The 24,143-nt window shown below is 34.1% G+C and overlaps 1 protein-coding gene across 1 annotated transcript in view; it reads right to left on the bottom strand.

The window, feature by feature from the left end:
- The window catches only part of LOC120623472 (E3 ubiquitin-protein ligase lubel-like), a 79,904-nt gene extending 56,445 nt beyond the window's left edge, over positions 1-23,459 (bottom strand). The window contains exons 1-2 of the mRNA XM_039889509.1: positions 23,303-23,459; positions 9,850-10,124 (exon numbers count right to left, since the gene is read on the bottom strand). The gene's annotated coding sequence lies outside the window, so the exon portion shown is untranslated. The remainder of the gene's footprint in view (positions 1-9,849; positions 10,125-23,302) is intronic.
- Positions 23,460-24,143: the final 684 nt, after the last annotated feature.

Raw genomic sequence — 24,143 nt, 5'->3', positions numbered from 1 at the left:
TCAATATTCACGGAACGCTATCAAAACTAAAAATATTTATAATAAAAGCAATGATTTAAAATGTTCTATCGTAGCAACAGTAGGTAAGTGAAGGCCGTTTTTTCTGCATATATAGATAGTTGTTGCCGATACTTAGATATAGATAATTTCAGTTAGATTAGGCATCGTAACAAAAACTTCGTTATTTATAAATTGATCATTAGCATAGAGCTATAGACAGCATACGTCCATAAACAGTAATAGTGTACGTAAATGGAAATGGGCGAGAATTCTGGGCGAGCTTGCGATCTGTGGGTAAAAGTGCTGTTAATTGAACGGTTTCACTCTCGCATAGCTGATTAGAGTTAGATAATATACATGACTGGCAGATGCACTTATGAGAAAATAAATAGTAAAATATTTGTATTTAGTATCATGTCTGGGAAGGCGACTTGTAAAATTCTTTTAAGTAAGGGAGTTAAAAAAACGATAGTGTGCTTAAGGTGTTTGTCTTAAAATCTACAGATGTCATTGCCTTTTTGTGTATCTATACACATCTGGGAATAATCTAGAAATATATCAGTTATACTTATATAAATTGTATACTTTGTGTTAAATTTTTATTTTTCTGTATGTAAACAATAAAAATTCATTTATTCATTCAAATAAGATATATAGATATAGAAATTGTTAAGAAGCAATAAGAACGGGGCAGTAAGAATTAAATAAATTACTACTAAACGGGGTATCATTGAGTAGTAATTGATTTAAGATAATAACAATAAAATTAATAAAGTTGATTCTAAATTTACGGTCCGTGAATACACACAATATCCATAACATTATCACCCTACCCACCACCCGACTGCTTTGACCTCGTTCAACTAATATTATCATAAACGTAACATAAACAATCACGAGTCTTTTGTATAAGAATTTCTATTTCAGTAGTCTTGTGACCAGCAATTCTCAGCGGCTCATGATTTCGGGGTCGCCACCCCCGCACCTTAGGACCCCAACAGGCTCCAAACATACGAACATAGATTCACCATCATGTCAAACTATGGACGTCCACTGCTGGGCATTGGTCTTTTCTGGGGAGTTCCAAATACCACAGTCTTGTGCCGCTTTGGTCCAGTCGCCAGCGGCTTTTGCGACTCGTTTGTTGTCATCTGTCCATCTCTTCGGGGGACAGATGACATCAAACAGCACCACTGCATTCAACATTTACCGGTTGGGTTGGTTTGGCCATTCGAGTTACAGTATTTCTTTACATGAAAAGAGTTTTAAAAATGGCGTAATGCTATGAACGAGCTATCATTACAAAATACCTAATGTGTTTTCGTTCACAGTACGTAAGATGTTTATTTTACTCAATCAAGTGGCTAAGTAATTGACGAGTATTACATAAAATATCTTTGCAAGACGCATAAATCACGACGATACGACTACTAAGATATCTTTTTCAAATTAAGTAGGAACAGCGATTTCATGAGACACTTTAACAAGATTATTTGCAATAATCTAATCCTTTTTGATTTTTCTACTAGTAATATTAATGCGAAAGTTTGTAAGGATGGATGGATGCTAGTTACTCTATCACGCAAAAACTAACCCAATAAGACTGATATTTGGAGTTAGATTATATCCTGGATTAATTCATAGGCTGTTTTTTATTCAGAACCATTCCTATTTCTAATAGGAATGGTTCTCGTGGAAATCATATAAAAACCCGAACCGCGGACGAAGCCCCGCGCAATGCTTGTCAAAGATACGTTCGGGCGTAATTTTTAGCACTTAACTAATAGGATATTATTTAAGGTTCGCAGTTTCATTACAAAGTAAGAATTTTATTTACGTAACTTACGAGTACCTACGTGTTAATCTTATTGGAACAAAACATCAGACAGGCATTCAGACTTCAACGAAAGCTGTTGCGTCTTATATGGGCTTCACTGCCGTCTACTTTCTGACGTCCTGGTAACCAGTTACTTTATTGCCTATAAACTTGATTTGTCTATATCCATTCTTGTTGTGTTTAATTGATGTCAAGCGGCGATTTATACTTAACCTCTCCGAGGCAGTTTCCAGGAACGTTACCATTAACTTACCGTTATATTTTAAAACTAAGGAAAATTTGCTCATAAAACCTACGTTAAACAAGTCCAATGTATTTAACAGTCTATTTATACAAACATACTAAAACAGCAATTCTTTAAACAAAAAAAAAAGATATTCCCATAAGAAATTATGTCCTAGTTTATAAGTTTATTCAACTTTTATATTAAACCAAATAAATGCTTATTCTCAATATTATTTCTAGGTGCTGAATTTTCCCGTACTCATAAATCATCATCATCATCATCATATCAACCTATTACCGGCCCACTCCAGTGCACGGGTCTCCTCCCACAATAACAAGGTGTTATTCATAAATAAACATGGTTTATTATTTGGCCATCTTTATTTGAGATGTTGCTAAATGCTAATGAAAGTCTAATTAAAAATTATAGTCGCTTTCAACGTGCGAATTTTTTCTATACTTCACTTGCTTTCTATGGCTGCCCTCTTTTAATAAAATGGCTAATTAGTCGCCAAACGAGCATAAGATTTTACCTATAAACCTAGTTTATCAGCTAAGTTCAAGAATCATATTTACATTTTGTTCAGTCAGTCATGGCATATTTTTTTAACGCATAGCTAACCTCATTGATACGACCTTGCTATTTTAAGTAAAAATACTACAAAATATAACGGGGTGGCTTTTTATAAAAGATACTCGCAAAAAGTATCAGACGAATTTCGTAAACGTTCGATTTGAAATGTTTATGATATTTTAGTAATACGATCGCAAATAGTTTTACACGTCGAGGTCATCGGCTGTCGAACCTAATTTGATGAATTATTTAGAGCAGTGTAAAATGTACGATAGTTACAAAAATAAGTATTTTTATGAAAAAAGAAATGGATTTTACTTTAGATACTCTGATATCTTTCAAACATGTTGGTAATTCGTTTGCCAAATCTACGAGGCTTCTGGTCTTAGCTTTGCGTGTATATAGGTTGGTAAATGACTACGGCAAAATCATCTTTATTCAATTAAAATACCTATTTTTTGTTGATAACCTGCTTGTGTGCCTTATTACATTACTATTGTTTGACATACAGATGGTTGTACTGCAATTTCATAGTCAAATTTTATAAAGACAGGTTGATTGTGTATAGAAAGCTCCACGACCCACTTCCGTTCCCGCAAACCTGTTCGTCTTTTACATAACACAAACTCTCCGTTGCATTTCTGCACCGCTGCACAATAAAACGCCAATTATTTAATTGAAAACCAGCACTCTATATAAATTGCATAACTTTGATTTAAGATTAAATGGAAACTTAAATTGTCGAGAGCGAACTATGCTATATTATTAATATTAATTTGCATAATATAATTATTTGATAGCATATGTAACACGTATCGATAGCACATATACCTGCTTCTACTAAGTTTAATTGCGCAGTTAGCTGATGATGTAGCCTTACGAAAAGCAATAACTTCATATATATGTAATAATTATGGTATAGTAATGTTATACGAATATATGAAAACAACATAAGAATACAATTATGTAGTACGATAGTAATCACCTTCTAAAACGCACAAGGTACCAAAACGCTCTGAAATACACTTTATTGTACATCAAAGACAAAGCAATAAAAAAAAAAACAATTGAAATAAAGAAAGAAAAGGTACTTAATTTTTGTCAGTAACTGTATTGATCCATTTTTCCTCCATTTTTCAAGATTTCAAGGTACGTTAAAGTAAACGTTTATTACATTTACTTACCAACGTTAAAAGGTAAAAAAAACATTGATTTTATGGTTAACTAAATCGTAATCTCAGAGTAAAAAAACAAACACTTCAACATTTTTATTTTTAACATTAGTGTCTTGAGGCTGTGAATGCATTTAAGTGAAAATTATTTTTTGGTATACGATCACTTGCATCGGAATTTCCATAAATTAAGTTGCATAAGTTTTTATACTGGAAGGAATCCAGTTTTACAGGCACTCCCTGCACTTTCCCTTAAGACGTGTGAGATACACGCATTTATTTCCGAGTGCATTGACTGTAGGGACAGCTTCACTTCTGGCCATCTACGGTTATGGAAAATAAAGTGAGTAAACAAACCAGCATATTTGAGAAGGAGACAGGGGCATGTTTAACCTGAAATCTTGACGAGGAGATCCATGTAAATGTACGTGGTCGATATACCGCGGACGCGTACGAAGCGCTTCGCATCTTCGTTACTGATCCGCACCGCTAGGATCTGGAATGCCCTTCCAGCTTCCATTTTCCCCAGTGCCTACAATATGAGTACCTTCAAACCAAGAGTGAATAGGCATCTTCTAGGCAAGCGCGCTCCACCTTAGGCTGCATCATCGCTTATCATCAGGCGTGATTGCAGTCAAGCGCTCGTCTATATACATACTATATACTATATAAAAAAAAACGAGTCTCATCTCTCAAATTCAGAAGAGTCGGGTACTTTCATATTGCTGTATGGATCACGTTCTCCCAAAAGCAATGCATCGGCGTTAACTGGAAGAATGGAGTTAGGTGGTATTTTCTCACATACGCTACCATCTTGGAATGCATCAACAGTTACCATCAGGCGAGATTGCAGTCAGGAACTAACTTGTAGTGGAATAAAAAAATATATAAAGAGACTACAAAGTTCTTTTAAATCTTGATAAGAATACTTAGCATGTTTAAGTAAATAACCTGCTTAGATTCACACTTGTCGGTAACTTATGCTGCTATCTAGCATGGAGTGCGTTGGTATAAAAGACGCCTATTAACTCTTGATTTGATTATTATATTATAGGCGGAGGGAAAACCTAAAGCCGGCAGCACTTCTTACGTGCCTGAATAATACAGAAATAATTATTTTCCATTTCTTTTTTAATTCAACATTCCCAATTATATCGTAAAAGTTAGGTCTGACTGCAATCTCACCTGTGGTAAGTGATGATGCAGTCTAAGACGGTAGCGTCTAACCTGTTAGGGAATATGGTATCCTAATCGGTTTCTACGCGATATCGTACCGTAACACTAAATCGCTTAGCGGCACGTCTTTGTCGGTAGTTTGTTAACTAGCCACGGTCAAAGCCTCCCACTAAATTAAATTGCCCCGGGATTCGAACCCGGGACCTCATACTTAAATTCACAGCGCTCACCGTTGCGCCATGGAGGTCGTCAAAATTTATTTAATCTGCCTGCTTTACTCTCACCTTGGCCAAATGCCTTGTAGCCGTGGTCATAGGAAAATGCTCATTATAGCAACTATTTTTGTTAGAACGATGATGATTATCACTTCGATGTCGCTGTATGCATCACCACGGAAGAAGTAAAAACGAAAGCTGCGAAAAGTGAAGTTAATCTCAAACATTTGCATACCGCGGTACTGTATTGCCGCGGTCCACAGATGCAAGAACATAAATATTTCCACGTTATCTGTTTACTGATCATTACATTGACATGTTGTGTAAGGAGTTCGAGCGTACTTGTACAAAAATACTGTAATTTTCCACCAAGTTTGCCTTTTTTAACTGTGACAAACGGTGACTATAAAGATTTCAAGTGCTGATGGAAACTCTGAGCTTCTGCTAAGAGTCTTCACTCTTATTTATTGATACCAGAAAAAAATCAAAAGATCTGAAAAAGGCTGATCTCCAATAAGAAATCCTGCAGCTTATTACAGTTTGGGAATTTTCTCACATACGTATTGAAAATAAAAAAAGTGGGGCATTTAATAAATCAATGTCTATATTATATAATAATAGATCAATATTTAACCAATGGACGATACTTTAAAGATTGTTTAACTTGGATAGAAGCAGGAGTTCTTTGCGGAAATCCATGATATATTAGCAAAATTAAGCTTAATTTGCTATACGCGAAAAGCAGGAGAATCTGTGTGGTGTAATTTATAATTTCTTCAATCCTTATACTCCACACCAAACAGATCTTCGGCAATAGGGTATATTGCCGAAGATCTGTTACGTACGTTATCTCCGAAATCGGAGCATCCTCAGGAGATGTTGACTTTACAATGAATAATTGTTAAGAGATTAACTTAGACGATTATAAATTACGCCACACAGATTCTCCTGCTTTTCGCGGAGTATAGATAGCAAATTAAGCTTAATTTTGATAATATTGTTTAACTTTTTATTACAGAGATCTTTCAAATGTTACCTGCAATTTTATAATTTTTATTAGTGTTTATACCTACACTTGGAGGAATTAACCATTTTATAAATTTAAAATGCATATATAACTTTTCGGAACCAACAGTATTCGAACCTGCGACTCTCTATGCCGAAATTAGTATATGCATTTTATTAAAATTAAAAAATCCTGAGATCTCCCGAGATTTGCAATACCAAGCTTTAATCCTGAGAAGAGTCTCGTGAAGTCATCATGAAATCTCAGGTCAAAACCTGAGATCTTGGGGAATATATGTTTTTGTATATGTAGGTATAATGTCTGTGCGTTTCTTATTGGCTGTTTGTTTCATCAAAACGCGTCTATAAAGAAATATTAACTTTATTATTCACATCGGTCATAAACGAGCACTATATTAGGAATTTTTTTATATCACAAAGTGAATAATACTCAAATAAATCAGTAACTAACTTAACTATAAACAAGGAATAAAGATTTGATAACGTCTGAAGATTTAACCGCTTGGGCATACTTTCAAGAGTTAAATGTAGATTTAAGGGTGTTAATTCAAACACTAATTTCTGAACGAAACTCAATTGACAGGTCTATAAATAAAGAAGCAGTGACAGCAACTTTATCATAAAATCTCATTATAATAATAAATAATCGTAAATAAAACTTTGAATACTTTTTTTTTATAATTTTATTTAGAAAGTAACTATTTTAAGTATAAAATTTAAATACTTACTTAATATTATAAATGCGAAAACATGTTTGTTTGTAGGTTCTTCCTGAACGCCCTAACTAAGCAACAATACGACATGACTTTTGGCAAAGGGTTAGTTGAAAGGACGGAGAGTAACATAAACTATTTTCTATCCCAGGAAAAGAAACGGTTCCCACGGGATTTGAAGAAACCGTAATAAACGCGGAGGAAGAACGGAAGCAACATCTAGTTAGAAATAACTTTCCGTAATCGTTTAGTCTAGCTAACCTATTGATCTATAGATCTTCTTAAATCCAATTCCTTTACATGTAATCCATATAACCGAGAAGGAAGGTAATAAAGTTAGCAAAAAGTATTTAATAGCGGAGTAAAACTGCCTCGAAGCCTATTGTGCATGATAAATGACAGCACAACAGTGCGGGGATGATTTTCCAACGCACGCCGCGTGACAATAAAATTGCCTGTGAATTGCCTGCGAATGTCCTTGGCCTTTCAAGGCTATATACAACCAATGCCTGACTATGACAGCTAATAGCGGATGTACAGAATATTTATTTTTTTGGCGTATAACCTGATTTGGATATGCAAAGAATATGCGAAACTAAGTACCTACTGAGATAGTCAATTAATGTGACTGAGTTACATACTTAGTTTTAATAGAGTATTTTGTTTTTTCTGATATAGTTGAATCCTAAAAAAAAAGTAGGAGGCCGGTCCGCAGCAGTAATCAAGTTTGATTATAATTCTTCAAGTTATTTAATAATAAACTAGCTCGAATCCCAGCACGCGCCTCTAACTATTCTAACTTATGTACGTTTTTAAGCACTTAAAATATCACTTGCTTCAGCGGTGAAGAAAAAAGTCGTGAGGAAACCTGCATGCCTGCGAGTTCTACATAATTTTTGCAAAGGTTTGTGGATTCGTTCAATTCGGGCCAGCGTTGTGCACAACGGCCTTAACCCCTTCTCATTGTGGTAGGAGACCCGAGCCCTGTAGAGGGCCAGTAATGGGTTGATATGACATGATGAATTACTAACTTACTTTTAACTAAGAGAAACTCGTGAATACTTGGTTATTAAGCATACGGTGATTATACTCGTCTTGTACTTGTTTGGGCTAACCAGCTTTCATGAATTTATTTTTTATAAAAGAGCTGCGGTTTCTTTTAACTAACTACATTATCGGACACTACATTTTGAAAATAATACGTAACCTTACGTACATTATGAAATGTGAGAAAGCTAGTTCTAAGTTTTTAAAATAACATTAATGTAGGTATTTTAGTTGGCTATTGTTATAAACTTTTGAAGGTTACTCTCAATTATTTGAAGCAATCATTAAACTTATGGCGCATAACAAGTGCAATTGACCGTTGTAATATTTATAATTAATAAAAAAATAAAAAAACCGTTACGGCTGATTCCTCAAAATAAAATAGTGTGAACAAGCTAAGTCCTTGGCCTTGATGATACTACAAGGGCAAGATCATCGGAGACCGGAACAGCTTCAACGTAATGGCGGCTCTGAAAACTAGTTTCATTTCCTACGACACTTGTCAAAAATAATTAAAGCTTATACGATTATTATTATGACAACGCGAATAGTGGGCTATTTTTTCCATTTCATAATATTAAGGTTTTTACATAATTTGTACGTTCCTAATAGTGGGACTATTAGGAACGTACAAATCTTAAACGGAGGATAGTTTAAGATATGTACGTTCCTAATCGAAACAGAAAACCGAGTAATACAGAATTTATTTACCTAGTTTTAAAGGTTAAATTTGTCCACACTTCGACAGCAAGCACTATTGTAAAATAAAAATCAGGATTACAGAATTTGCAACTTTGAACAAAAAACATTAGGTTCATTTTGCTTTGACGATATAGTGTTTCGATACTTGAAACTAACTTTACGATTGCGAGTCTACTTATAATAACATAATATACGGCTTGCATGTCGATTCCAATTGTTTTGATTTTATGTTAATATTCGTTAACAATATTCGTAAGAGATTTTAAGGGTAGATTAATACTTAGTTATATGAATTGATGATATATTACTGGTATATTTGTAAGCTCACTGGCTAAATGCAGCATTTATATGTTTAATAGATATTTGTGATTGCATTGGATTTCATAATCTGCCAGAAATAAGAAATATTTAACCTATTTTAAACAAAATATAAAATTAATTGATAAATAAGATAATCAAAAATATGACTATAGTTTTAATAAGAATTTAACCTGCTGTTCAAGTTTGCTGTGGTTTTTTTGCTGAAAGAAACGAAACTTTTGTTACTTATTGGAAAATAGGATAGAATGCTTTATTAAATACCAATATTCTTTCCTAAATACAAAAGAAACTAACTTTCTCCTAACGTTAATTCTTAAATTTATTACTTACTAAATCCTTCTTGGATACCTCGAATGCCTTATTAATATAAGATGACAAAGGATATGGATTTTGAGGATTAAAAAAGTTTGAATGTCATAACTACCAATACGCTGGTTCTTAATGTACTGAAAGTCTTGTAGTAATAGGTACATAATACGGTATAACTCGTTACGTTTGTGATTTTATGGGATGGGATTACGGGAGAAAGAAAGTTGTCGGTAGCCGCATTAGTATTTAGAAAAAATTCAACAGTTCAGTTTATGGTTACTGTATTTTTTTAACCTCACTACTATACATTTTGACTGCAATCTTATCTCTCTTTTCTATAAATATCTCCTAAAATGGCAGTTATATTAGACCTATACTTTACCCCTTCAGAAATTGATACATTTCTAGGTTGCTCCTGCCGAGTATCGAACCTTCCACCTTCTCATTTTCTATATTGCTCACCACTGCGCCGGGAAGGTCGTTACTCCTTTGTTTTACATAATAACTATTTAAACAATATACAACCACTTACCAAGAAGAAACGAACAAGGTAATGAGCGCAGCCCAATAGAAGATATTTTGCTGCACTTCACTTAGTTATAGAATTTCACGTTAGTTTCTCGAAGAATAATCACTGCAATACAGTTTCACAGCCTCAGTAATGGTGTAAAAACATTTTATAAGGACCGGGTATTCGATTAGTTATTCGTTTAACAGTTAATCGATTAATTTATGTCAATCGATTGTTCGTAATGTTTGTTAAGATCACTAGTCACGCTCACAGTCACGGATGGCACCTTGACAAATCTGAAAATAAAGAAAATGAGTATGAAAATATGAAATTTAATAGGCTAACTAGATATTACCCAGTTAAAATGTTACTAATAATATCTTTGTCACCATCCTCGGTAAATTATTGTCCCATTGGATCTTTGATGCAAACTTTAATGTTAAAATGTTAAATGATTGATACCGATTGTATATAAACCACGCGGAAAACTTTTTGGGGGCTATTAATTTCTGAATAAAAAACTAAATGGCTCCTTAACAAGTAGATAGAATAGAAGAACTTTATTGCAACACAACACAATAGGAAAAAACAACGAAAACAGTAATAGCACTTAGTGCTAGGGTGTAAAGGCAGCCTTATCACTAAAAGTGATCTTTAAAAGGCAACCTGAGCGTGCGAGGCCGATAAAAATGTAGAAAGAGGATAAAGTATGTTACAAAAAATAAAATAAATTTACATCCTACATTTACATAATAAATAAAAAAATACCGATATAAATTTATGTATACTATAATATATATTTATGATATATATTTGTGCTATTATAAGCTTACATAATACTCATAGAAAGTTAACTACTTTAACTTTAGTAGTAGCTGTTTGTGATAGAGCTCGTTCAGGGAAGTAGGTACTACCGTCCTGTTTATTTCTGCCGCAAAGTAGCACTGCCGGTTTATAAGCACATGTGTCTTAACACCTACGCATCAAGTTGAGGTCACAGGGCGGAATTTGTAGGACGTGCTTATAGCTCCAGCTATCTGCTTGAATCTTCATTTACAACTATAGAAAAACCTTATTGGATAGTTAGTTATAGCATATTTTGTATTCCATAAAGAAAATGCTCTAGCAAGATTGTTAAAAAAGTGAGAAAAAACGCGCAATAAGTCCGGGCAACCGCTAGTGTGTTATAAAATAAAAGCAAGGCTGTGATATACTGAATAAAACGATTGTGACGTGACCTTAGCGATGTAACATGATCGTGATCGGCTACTTGTGTTCACCGTGTCGTCGCAACTCGAAGGATTAGCGCTCTATCAACATAGGTACTAACTCATACAGCTAACGTGTTGGGTACACACGTTGTTAACTCTATTGGAAAACCCACACCAGTTTGTTTGAGTTTATACTCGAAGTTATACACCACTTAACAATGTTTTGGCCTTTTTGAAAGGTGTTACTCGCACCTACGTATACATCATAGTATATAAAATAAAATAAAATCTTATTAATGAATTACATGCTGTTTGAGAAACTTGTAACTCCGGGGAGTAGGATTGTCCACCCCGGTTCTTCTGAGAGCATGTTAACCCTTTGGTCTCGGTTACGATTCTTTCATAATTATCGTTTGAGACCCGCAATCAAGTAGCGTTGTAGATCTATGCTCTAAAATTTATTGGAAGAGGTCTACCCGAACGGTGATGATCCTACTAACAATACGGCTGGGTACGCTAGTAATGTTATAAATCTAATCGTTTGTAACTCAATCACGCTAAAACGGCATAACGAATTTAGTTGAAATTGGGCATGAATGTAGCCTTTGACATGGAAATGAACATAGGCTGCCTTTTACCCCGATTCCTTAAGTAGTTCCCGAGGGAAAATGAAAATTGTTTCCGAGCTAAGCCGGTCAGACCGCTTTGATATGCTAGCACCTATGCTATAGAAAAGGACATGCACTTTCTATACCGATCTCTCAAGAAGTTCCCGTGGTAAGATTAAAAATTGTTAACGAGCGAAGCATTAGACCCAATTCTGAAGTCCATGCAGACGAAGTCGCGGCAGAAGCTAGTATATTAATAAAATATGCGTAGTCTAATAAAGATTTAAGTCGTTACATACGCCTGCACTATAATTTTACGTAGCCTTATGTAGCCACCGTGATTGAGCAACAGTAAGTAAATTATTGTATGTTTTTTTGAAATAAACCTAACTAATAAAATTAAAAGTATCCATTGATCCATTAAAACATAATGTTCTTATTGCATGCAATTAAGAGTTCTTAAAACCAATGGTAACCAGAAAATATGGAGGAATCGTAACATTACTAAGGCCACTAAGAACCGGCTTGTACAAACACTTGTTTTCCCCATATTTTTATACGCTGCGGAGACGTGGAATTTGCGGGTGTCGAAAAGAGGAAAAGTGATGCTTTAGAGATGTGGTGTTGAAGACGTATGCTTGGAGTCTCATGGAACGAATTTCGCACTAATATTTCCATTATCCGAGAACTCGACATCAAGCAACGTCTTTCAACATTAGCGCACAGCCGCATATTGAAATTCTTCGGACACGTCTCCCGGAGAGACAACAACTCCATAGAACGCCTGGTCGTGCAGGGTAAGGTAGAAGGCACTAAAACGCTCGCGATAGATCACCCATGCGATGGACCGATCAGATCAAATCTTCAGTGGGAGGTGCCTTGCATGAGTGTACCAGACTATCTGCAAATAGGGAGAAGTGGCGAATGTCACAACTGCCACAAACAATGTCCCACCGTGATGAACACGACGAAGAGTACAGTGGCAGAGTGTTACGACAAAGAAGAAGAAAACCAATGGTCCATGGGTAAATCCGATTAACAAAAAATATTTGTCTTTTAGTTTTTACTATAAGTGAGCAACGGGTATTGTATTCTAAATTTATTATTTTTTTGATAATACTTTATCTGTTCTTGTCTAGTGATATAACTAATGCTGATTTATGTCAACTTGTTAAGGAAAAATATTAAAATGTAAAACACTAGATTGCTGTTCAATCTTGCCATTCAAATTATTTCATACTAGTAAGTATTAGGTACTGTGCTGTTTGTTTTAATATTTTTTTTCATTCATTGCATTAAAGAATAGCTGGCAGAAAGTTCAGTTTACATATTTTTTAATAATATTTCTGCATCATCTGTTTTTAGTTTACTTTTGTAACATGCGTCGTAACAACTCGAAACACCGAAAAAATATTAAATATTACTTATTACAAAATCCAATGTAAGTAGAGGTAAATACGTAAATTGACTTTCCAAAGCTCCATTCGTAACTGATTACGTAAAACGTTTTCGGTAATCAGGTGGCATGTGGAAGCCAGTAGGTCAACAATTCAAGTGGGTGACCTCACTAGGCTGTGGTTTGACATTTGGCTCTAGAGATCGATTTGTCTTTGGCGATTTGCGTTATGCTGATTTGTTAAATGTTTTGTCTTCATGACCCAGAATAAAAAAATAAAAATTCTCTATTGTACCGCAGTTGCAAAGGGTTTATTTAGAATTATTTCATATGTGGAATATGCCATCTGGTAACCACATCAACGGTTGTAACATCGTCACCGGGGTGATAGGGTTAGCGCGAAAGCTCTTCACGAGAAGAACCCCAGAGCTTGGTGACATCGAGGGGAAGGGGGGATTCGATCCCAAGGTATTTCCGGCGATGACTCGGACGTCGACACGACTCGACGTAATTTGGAATAAGGTGGGCTTCTGGACTAGGGTTTAGACCGAGCGGCCGGGCCCTGTGACTGTGGTAAGGATGGGTCCTTACCACAGTCACAGGGCCCGCCCGGGTAAGCTCAGAAATCGCGTAATATAGCCATGCAAAGATTCTGTCAAAGCAAAGATTCTGTCCAAGTAAACATTCTGTCAAAGTAAAGTAAAGTCTTCATCGTCACCGTTTTTACATAAACCGCGCCTTAAAGTAATATTGGATTTATAATGAAACGCAAATTCAATATACAAACTGTTCAATACATTATTATTAAACAATAATATGATATCGAATATGTAAATTCTACAGCGATGCGTAATGACGTTTTTAGCAATGTGTAATTATTTTGCCACTTTATGATTTTAGCAGTCCGCCATGATTGCTTGTGTAAAGATTGCACGTGTTGGCTACTCGTGAGCTGGCACTTCATACATATTGACTTAGAGAGCTTACTTATAATGCTAATGAACGATTAGGTCTGTTTTCTTAGACCGCCTAGAAGGGGTACAGATAAAGATATTAGTCTAGACTTGACTATCAAGTTAAGTTATAGTCAACATAAGAATAGTTTTATTGCAGTATCTGTAAATTTTTATGTTTTTGAATAATTCAACTCTGTCTCACTAAAAGATTGATTGACCAACTGACTAAACCCCTCTACTTAAACCAGTGTGTCTAGAACATGCGTAACATATTAAATGATATTTTTATCCCCTACCAATACATTAGTCTCGGAAGCAAAAATTTCCACGCGGACTTTGCGGCATATCAGATCATTGCATGTAAGGAAATTGGTAATAATATCTCACTAGCTTAATGCACATTACAGGCGTCGCACAATGGGTCGCAGAGAAAAATAACTCTGGAATGCCGTTTATGTAATGGGCAAAAAATGGAATGTGCGAGTACTTTTAAAAAATTATGCAACAGCTGATCATAAAAATTTTTTTTTTGAAATAATAATTAATTAATCTAATCCAAAATCTCCAGATCGAAAAATGAAATTAGTAGAGTTATTCTTATCAAGAAAAAAAGAGTAGAAAAAAAGATAGCACTACTAAATTTAATATTTTATCTAAAAAATTTGGATTGTGATAACGTTTGTTGCGCAGTCTAGATATCCCAATATTTTTATTACTTTTTATTTTTACATAAAATTATCGTAGAACTATGTAATAATGTACCTTTTGAATAAAACGCAAGGTGTTTTAGACACTGCTGTTAATTCTGATATTAAGGAATTCTTATAGCAAAAAATCAGTTTAGCAATCGCTCAATTCATTAGTAAAGTTAATAGTGCTTGCAGTTTAGCGAGCGTTGGCCGAAATAGCTTGTGGGTGCACGCGAAAGTAAGTGGGGACCGGTCGCTCGAAGGCCAACAAGCGGGCGCTTTTGTCTAACGTTCATGATTAATTTATAAGCGGAGGCGATTTGGATTCTCTTTGAAAACATACGATCTTCAAGTCTGTACAGGTACGTACAGGTACGTAAGTATATAAATTTAAATTTCTAATACAATTTTCGGAATCAATAGGATTTGAACCCGCATCTCTCAGGCAATCGGGCCTCATACCACCGATGCCGAAATTATCATAATATGCCCTTTTTTGTCAATAAGACACTTTAAACAAGACATAATAATTTTTATTACGTACCGCGGTGTCTGAATATTAATTAAAGCACATTCACACTTGCTCACATATACAAATCGTGGTTATAAATATTGTGTTTATACGTTCATATGTAAGTATTAAAAATCATAATGAGTGAGTACGGCAATGGGATTATGTGTGACATGTCTATAGCCTTTTCAATCGCCGCACGCACGTTTCGTGCGCGTGCGCAGGGGCTCATGCTCGTGGATGCCTCAAATATGATTTTTGTTGATAATGCGCGCAGCGTAGGTTAGACGCAAAAGGCACGTGCTACAATCTTGCACAGCTCTGGAACGTTTTGCGAATAGACATACTATTATTCACGGTGCATTCGTCAATAGAACATTCTGCTTAAATAAAAATATCGATTTGGAGATAGGCGATTACATCTTCAATTCTATATTGATTCTATTTCAGGGAGTTCCATTGATCTTTCAGTTTAGTAAACAGTTAGTTTAAAGTGTAGGTATTTCTGAAGGATTATAATCGCTAACCTTTACATCCTTTCTTATATTTCTTACTGCTAATAACTTGGGACAACATCGAAGGTGCAGAATGCCGCGGCAAAAACGCATACTGCACCACTCCTACCAACCAAAACATGCGTGTTTCTGTCTTACTCTACCACATGACACCCCTATACTCTGTTCCTTTCTTGCATTGAAAGTTTTCATTTTATCAAATGCAATGTTAGTAAATAAAACTTAAGGGACACAACGACCTCTAAGCAACCGATAAAAAGAAACGAAATCCGATGAATGTATAATTTATTATTTGCACCAATCGTTTTATTTTTTCGTTTAGTTTTGTAAGTGCTTTTTGGATTTGAAAAAGGTAATTTACAAATTGAAATTTAGATTTAATTTACCGACAATTGATTGATGATTACTTTAGCATCGGTACATAAATAAAGCACTTGAAAACGTCTGACACTTTTCTGGAAATACTTAGTTAGTCCTTTAGCGAGATACTGAAATAAAAAAAGGTAATAAATTTTTTGTTTAAATATCTCGCTCCGCCTTTCTTTTTAAAGATTCGCAATTTCTATAATTTCAATCAAATAGTTGTTTTGTTGTTTATACTAATAAATGTAAATGTACCAAAACTGATTTATATTATTATTCTACTACAAGTTAGCCCTAGACTGTAATCTCACCTGGCGGTACACTCACTCTCGAGCATTACTAGAGAGACGACAACTATATACTGCAGTGCAGTGTAGAATAGACTGCAGTCTAAGATGGTAGCTGGCTCGTATCGGATCGCTAAATTGCTTAGCAGCATATCTTTGCAAATAGGGTGGTAACTAGCGAAGGCCGAAGCCTAGACATAAAACAAAAAAGATAAATACCCAAATTGTTCTTGCTGGAGATAGAACCCGGACTTTCCAGCTATATGCCGACAGCTATGCCACTGGGTCGGGGAGGTCGACAAAATCAAATGTCCCTTTTGTGCTCAGATATAAACGTTTCAGAGAAAATGGCTTGTTTTGCACTTGTTATACAATCTACTATAATTTTTTTTAGTAAGAATAGATTGTTCAATCTAAGCATAAAAAAGTGTAGTTTTTTAGAAAAATGTTTAATAGACTGCACTAAGCACATTGTAATAACAATAATAAAAACTATTCAATGTAGTGCAAAATACACAAGAAATAGAACAATGTGAAAGGCAAGATTTCTTAATTTAGATCACCACTCTAAATTAGGAATTGTCTGAGGTTTATTATCGTTGCTAGACTCTACGTTTTTGTTTTATCGATACAGGAAAACAATTTTAAAGGGTGAGTCAGATCTAGTAATGAATGAGCTATTTAAAATATTTTTTCCACAGCTGTTCTATTTCTTGGAAAATAAGTGGGTAATTAAATTGCCTTCCTTTAGAAACCACAAAACTTGTGTCTATATAAGTTTTGACGATCGAAAATGATTGAAGTGTTAGGTCGGTGGAAATATATAAAATGTTGCGCTACTAAATGAACTGATTGACACTATAGACGTATTTGTCGTTGATACAAATATGAGAGTTTTCGAAGATCTGAATTTTTGGGGTGTATTAAAAGGTGCTAAATAAAGTAATCAATATCTTAAAGAAATGAAAATGATGAGCACAACAGAGTATTTTGGCTACAGCTGAACATAGGAGAGAAAGGAGTTACAGCTTAGACCCACAAATCTACCCTAGTGTGGGTTGGCGGACTAAGGTAAGAAACTCACAAATGACTGTCATCACAGGTCTATATGTAAATTTAAATGAATAAAACAATTTTGGAACAGGCTGGATTTGGAAATCGCATCTCTACCGAAATTATTAATGCAATTAAAAATATTTCCTGTAAAATCCGGTAAAAACTTAATGTGCTTTAGAGGTAGGAAGAATAGGTAAAGCTTAAGTAAGTAATTAGTTTTACCTTTCAGTTACTTCAATAAGCCATAACGCCCTTAAAAAGGAATTGTAAGTAGGTACATATAGAAATCTTATTTCTCTTATCTTCTAACATATCGAGTCTTACTATACGATTCTTTTATCTGTGCCATATTTACGTCCACGTCAGAATGATTCAAATAAAAACGTACCTAGGTACGTTTAAATTCCATTTTTAATTGGGTGCCATAACCTCTGCCGAACTGAATTCGTATTAGGTATCGAAAAGCCTAAGTTTTAAAGGTAATGATAATAATTTATTTTATCCCAAAACGGCCCCAAAGAATCACACAAGGTCAGGAGTGGCTTGAACTGTAAACCTGTTTTTATTTTTGTGGGAAATCTCGCTTTGAAAAAAAGAGAATTTAATATGATGCTATACAATACAATACAATAGTAGAAACAAAAAATATGGATTTTCTCAGATTAATTATATTCTTAACGCAAATGTGAGCCATTACTTTAATTTAAAAAAGTTTTACCATATTAAAAACATAGAACCAAAACAAATAATCGAAGTAAGAATTTAAACTACCTACTTCTTTAAGCCATTATACTTTAACCGATTCAATGCGGATGGCTCCGCAGAGGCGCCATGTGTATCTTTTGTGTATGGCGGGTGGCGCCCGAGAGGAGCCAAAATGTTTTCCTGTAAAACTCCGCTAAAAAAGCTTTATTCAGAGGCTAGCCCTAAATGAAAGTTTCCTTATTTGTCACGTAGATTACGATACTAGTATTAGTTTCAAGATATAGCGTGAAAAAAGACATTTCAGATGTTGTAAACCTTTTCAATAGAAACAATAATTATGAAAGGTAACTTTTGTGCATGGCGGGTGGCACCCCAGAGGAGCCAATATTTGAAACCAAAAAACTGACTAATTTAAATTTATCAATAGTACATATTTCAGTGTTCTAAAAATATTAGTGTCTTTATTTATCACGTAGATCCTTTCCAGAGAAATCGCTTTAAGGTGTAGCGTGATTTCACACTCTTCGGGGATGGTAAACCATTTTAAGCGTTATTTAAATGTTATTTAATATTAAGGGTTACAAACGAATAGCACTAATCATGACAGTTAAATATTTAAAAAATATCTGTTTTCACTTTTTTTGCTTTGTGGATATGCTCTTTTGCAAGTTTATGGTAATAACTAGGTAGTTTCTCGAAGTATGTCCAAATTTAACCGGACTAGTAATTATTATTATATATTATTTTGATATTTAAGAATTTAAACTATAGTGACTAGATTTTTACTGTTTAATAGACAGATGAACTCACGTGAATTTTCGTCGGATATATTTCGATATTGTTGAAGTTTTGTTTCAGAATTATAATCCTTATTCTTATCAAGTTAAGGTATGTCATTTAAACTGTTTTTTTTAAATCCTCCTTCTATTGACCTTTTATAAGTCTTATAGCCTATCGTCGGGTGATAAAAACAGCAGACTCGGATTATCAATAGTGTTCTTTTTTCTAACTTGTCTTATTAAGGAAGCAAAGCTATATAACCTATACAATACAATTTTTTTTTAACCAGATAGGTAGTTACGGAGATTTTCGCGTTTAAACAAACAAACAAAAAACCAAATCCCTCAGCTTTATTATTAGTATTAGTATCAGTAGAGATTAAAAAATAATATAAGAAGGTATCCCGGCTGTTATACGGAATATTTTATCGGTGCAGCAATAATTAATTAATTCTAAATATATTGTAATATTTATTTGCCGGAAAAAGAAGAATGCTTTGTGACGTTGATAACCTTAACGTTATTTAATCGTTAGTAAATAATGCAATCATGTACAGCGAAATAACGTAAGAGTATGAGCGATGTTTTTAAATACTACGCTGATAGCTCACGTTTTACACTTATAATCGACAAGTAAATGAGTAAATATTACGTAAATATCTACAGTGTGGCGATATATGATCGAAGCAACGATAAGGTAGAATTTTTACTAAAGACTGATCTTATTATTGTTTCTTAAAAAATAATTGAAAACGATAAAGAAATGCAAGTCGAGCCGTGAATCCTGGAAAAGATGACCAGCATTGGTCGATGATGATGATGATGATGAAAAGTAAACTAATAAAACAATAGAAGAAACACTTTATTGCACGTATAACATACAGGAAAAGAAACAGAAAAGAGTATACAGTAAACAAGGTAGACATGCAAAGGCGGCCTTATTGCAGCAAGCGGGATAGTGCCAAGATTGTTTAAATTTATACTACATAAATACAATTTTTTTTAATAAAGATACAAATCCATACAAAATTTAAATAAATATACGTAATAATAAAATATATAAATAATCTAAACCATCCAGGGTGCCACCCAAACGCATACCGAAAAATCATTCAATTCGGTTTAGCCGTCCCATGAGACTTCGTCATTTCTTAAGTTATATTAATAGAACTTGGTATTTAGTTAACAATTAAATATGTAAAATAAATGTATCAGGATATATCATGTATTACAAAATTTCCACCCCCAAAGTGGTTATTATTTATATTTATACAATTGTTAAGTTTGTTAATTGTTGGATTTATTTGAAACATGATTGCAGTATTGATGAAGTCCGTCTTGAATACATGGCGGTTATACTTACTAATATTATAAATGCGAAAGTGTGTTTGCTGGTTTGTCCTCCCGTTACGCTCTAACTAAGCAACCAATCAACTCGATTTTTGGCATAGAGTTAGTAGAAAGGAAAACAAATTGTTACCACGGGGTTTGTAAGAAACCGTAATAAACGAAGAAAGCGGGCAAAAGCAAATAATATTATAAATAATGATTAGGGCTTAAATAAACATCATCATCATCATCACATCAACCCATCACCGGCCCACTACAAAGCACGGGTCTCCTCCTACAATGAGAAGGGGTTAAGGCCTTAGTCCACCACGCTGGCCCATTGCGGATTGGTGGACTCCACGCACCTTTGAGAACAATAAGTAGAACTCTCAGACATACAGATTTCCTCACGTTGTTTTCCTTCAGCGTTAAAGCAAGTGATATCTTAATTACTTTTTAAAGTGATTTTGTTGACTTCGTACAACCAGAAATTGATTTATTTGTAACACATCGATAGTTTATTTGAAAAAAATTATAATTCCGTACGCCATATATTGAAAGTGATTCGAAGAGGCAGTTCCCATACTATAATACTAAATCGCTTTTTTTACATTCTCGCCTACTCCTTTGGGTGTTTCATAATTTTTGAAAAAGGCTTTAAGAAGAGTCCAATGACTATTGGAGAATGAGGAACAGTTCATTAATATTAAAGAAAACCAATTAAAAAATAAATGATAATCAATGTAAATATATATAAATTATATAATTATAATATTGGGCCATGCTGTGTATGTCTGTATTCAAAAGAAACTCTTAAGTACCCCGAAGTTACCATTATCACCTACCATTATCACATCATCCTTACATTGCGTGTGAGGGAGAGCACAATATCTTATCCGAAACTTTATAGTAAAGTTTCGAAAAAGATATTGTGTTTGATTTTTTTAAGATCATGATTAGTCTACTTAATGCTCCATAAGGAGCTATCGTCTCTAGCAGAATAAAGGAATATAGAACTTAGAACCCCCACGCAGCTGCAATGAAGGTTAGCGGATTCTATTATAACTTAGCTATTCAGAGAAAACTGTGCACACGCGTCATCCAAATGTTTGATACAGCACCAAGCTATTAGAATACAAAGTTTTTATAAGTCATACCTACATGTTCGAAGTTTTAAGTAGGTACCTATCTATGATGCCTTGACGTGAGCTATAAAACGAGTTTATCTGAATATTAATATAACAGACTTGTATTCAATTATAAGGATTTTATATTTACAACGGACATTTCGGATTTTATATCCCGCGTTTGATTTGATTTTGATTAGATCGGTTCAGGTAGATACATTAGGTTATACCTACATATTTAAATTCAATATGTTCAGTACCTCTGTATACTGTATCTATCTAAGTACCTATACAGAATAATAAAACTGTAGTGTCACATAGACTAATTTTTAAATAACTAGTCATTGATTTAATATGTTACTTATAAGACTACATATCATTAATCTGAACAATCTTTTTGAATTCTTTTCTTTATTTAGAACGGCTGAATCGAATTTTACTGCGCAGAAAATTACATAACGCGTGTTATTTTTTAACCCTTTACAAGAAAACAAGAAAAGTAAAATGGAAAAGTCGGAAAGTTAAATAAAAATCCTACTTTTGATACGAGAGACATTGAAATTTAGAAGGTAGATTGCTTCAAGGTCATGTAATTTATTATTGAAGTTAGAGCAAATAGAAACAAAAAATCAGAAATTGAACACGTTGGCTCCGCTAGGCTCAGGCCTCCTCTTGCTTGGGAGACAGATTTAACGTTAAAACCCGCCATGTTGCTACGATGAAAGTTGGCGGGCTTTAACGTGTCTAGTCAACAATAGCAATGACAATCGACCATGGTGGTAATTTACTAACTCTGTGCTTGTATCTAGAATACTTTTACACAAGACACCAATAACTCTCAATGCTTCGCTTGATGCGGGAAATCGAACTTGTGATTCGTTATTGAACGTTATTACCATTAGAGAAATAGGGCAATTCTATTACATGTAGTTATTATTTATTCCTTCTGGCTTTACACAGATTAGCTGATAACAGGTGCTTAGACAGGTTACACGTATAAACAGGTGCCTGTTTCCCAGACAATTACCGCAAATAGCTTCCAAATAGGTTTTATTATTTACCAAAGACAATACATTATACTGAATAACTACTACTGAACATCTATTACTGAAATAATAGACAAATATAATCATAAATCCTACATACACAGTAGGTACCTACCTAATTCTGATGAAGTGAATGTCAAAACGTAATGCAACAATAGGTTACAGACATATGCGAACGATTCGACATTTTCATGTAATCATCATTACATAAATTGATCAAATAAAATTGTACCTATTTACCTAGTTACATTTGGTTTAAAACTATTGTTAAAATTTAGAATTCTTATATAAAATAGGTATTATTGAATTGTTTGAGTCATTATGAATTACTTAAAACGAATGCAATTATTTTTAATAAGTTACCTATTATTATTTTAGGTAGACAGTTTACCTTTAACTTTAAACTCATATCACCGTATTTCCAGCAATCATTTATAGGTATTTAAACGTCCAAAACTAATTGCATAACTTTGAGAATCATTTCGATTCCTTTGAAGGAACGCTGCTTACGAATTCGGTTACAAGAACTCGTTGAAGTCTTTTCTTAAGAAGTTTCACTTTTGAATTTTAACTTATCATTTATCACATTATCGTTTTAAATTCTTAGTTCAAATTAAGACATAGATAAGATTAAAAGCTCCTTTTATATAAAAGTGACAATTTAATAGTTAAAAATAAACCTGTTAAATTTTCCTATTTATATCAAATTCAATTATACCTATTTTATTTGTGAAATTAAATTCACAACCTTTTAGAACTATGATTACAAAATTGCTATTTTAAAGTCGAAAAGCTCGCCTTAAGCTTATGAAACCGTTTAAGGTTCTTTATCACGCTAATCTTAAATGCGAAACACCGAAGGAGCAAAATAAACAGCTTAAAATATAAATACTAACCTGTTTTGAAAAAGGAACACAATACTGGCACAAAATCCTCAGTTCCAAATGCACTGGCACTTCATAAAGTAAATTTAAAAATGGCGTTGACGTTGACGTTTGTAACGTTCGAAATTCGAAGCGGCTTGGTCCGCGGTGCGCGCGCGAGTGGCGCCCGGTCGCGTGCGCTGGCCGCTGCGATAAACCTGCGGAGTTTGGAAGGTACTCTGCGTCATCAAGGTACAAACCTTTTTACCACGTTCCATGAAAAGTTACGTACTTGAGGGTTTATTGTACTTTTTGTTGATGATTTATCTTCATTACCTAAACTTATGTAGAAAATTCTTCGTTGGTAGAGCTATAATTATCAAATTGCACATACCTTGTGCGTGTAAACTTCTGTGATCTTCTCCACCGCTCTTCACTTTCCGCGTCTGTCTGTTTGTTTGCTAAATAATACTAAACCACGAATCAAATTATTATGTGCTCTTCGTGGTTAGGTATTAAGAGGATGTTTGACAGATGGTTTATACATATAATAAAAGCTAATTAGGTTTGTATGTAAGCAGAAAAAAATAATATCTAGCAAGCAAAAATAATCTTTAATTTTAATTACGTAATTCTCAGTATACTTACTTATTCATTCCACCAATACGCACTGGGCCAGCGTGGTGGACTACGGCCTTAATTATATCCCTTTGTATTTTGTGCTAGCCCTGCTGGGAGGAGACCCGTGCCCTGAAGTGGGCCGGTAATGGGGCGATATGACGATTAAACTTATTTTTTTTTTATAAAACTAATGTAAACCTATAACTTTTTATGTCTTTATTGTACATATCCAATTATTTTTATGAGGTATAAT

Source organism: Pararge aegeria, chromosome 4, assembly GCF_905163445.1.
Source record: "Pararge aegeria chromosome 4, ilParAegt1.1, whole genome shotgun sequence".
Taxonomy (NCBI): Eukaryota; Metazoa; Arthropoda; class Insecta; order Lepidoptera; family Nymphalidae; genus Pararge; species Pararge aegeria.
This window is presented reverse-complemented; position numbering and strand designations above follow the sequence as displayed.